Source organism: Octodon degus, unplaced genomic scaffold (genome assembly GCF_000260255.1).
Source record: "Octodon degus isolate 3935 unplaced genomic scaffold, OctDeg1.0 scaffold00014, whole genome shotgun sequence".
In the NCBI taxonomy this organism is placed as follows: domain Eukaryota; kingdom Metazoa; phylum Chordata; class Mammalia; order Rodentia; family Octodontidae; genus Octodon; species Octodon degus.
This window is the reverse complement of record NW_004524590.1, coordinates 21904504-21905370: the sequence shown is the minus strand read 5'-3', so window position 1 is coordinate 21905370 and position 867 is coordinate 21904504.

Sequence of the window (867 nt, the reverse complement as noted above, 5' to 3'; positions counted from 1 at the left end):
ATGTGAAAGGCTGACCCATTCAGGGAAACTTCCAATTGTGGCCACCATGACCCCATCAAATAATGGGCGCTCTTCCCCTTCCCCTTCTTCTTCTGACCTCTGCTGAGAGACAACTGACAGCAGAGGCCTGGACCTCAATTTGTCCTTCATATTTCTAATAACTCCTGAAATGGATCCCCAAATTATTCCTATTGGAGTCTAGTGGGAATCTTGGTAGGCTGCAGCAGTCAAAGGTCTTTAGGTTTTTGGGGCCGGGGAGATGGCTCAGTGGAATAAGCGCTTGCCTGGCAAACACAAGGGCCTGAGTTTGATCCCTGGTTCTGGAAAAGAAAAAAAAAAAAGGTCTTTAGGTTTTGCCTGGTGTCAATGCTGTTTATACAGGAGAAATCAAGGTTATTATTCAATCTGCCCAAACCATTGCTCAAATCACCCCATACGCTCCTGTTGCTCAATTGGTCATTTCTTTCTCTCTCTGTCTTTTTTTTTTTTTTTCCCAGAACCTGGAATTGAACTCAGGCTCTTGCGCTTGCCAGGGAAATGCTTATTCCACTGAGCCATCTCCCCCAACCCCTCTTTCTTTCTTTTTTTTTAGGACCAGGGATTGAACTCAGGCCCTTGCGCTTGCCAGGCAAGCACTTATTCTACTAAGCCATCTCCCCGGCCCAGTCATTTCTTTCTTGGTAAAAATTGGAAAATTTATAAATAAGGGAAAGCAATTCAAGGGTTTTGGATCTCCTAACACCTATTGGGTGCAACAGATTAAACAAAATCACCCTGAGATGGAGTTGGCTACTGAAGGAAAAGTATTTAAAGGGCTATTAGAGGGCTGGAGAGATAGCTCAGTAGCATAAGTGCTTGCCTGGCAAG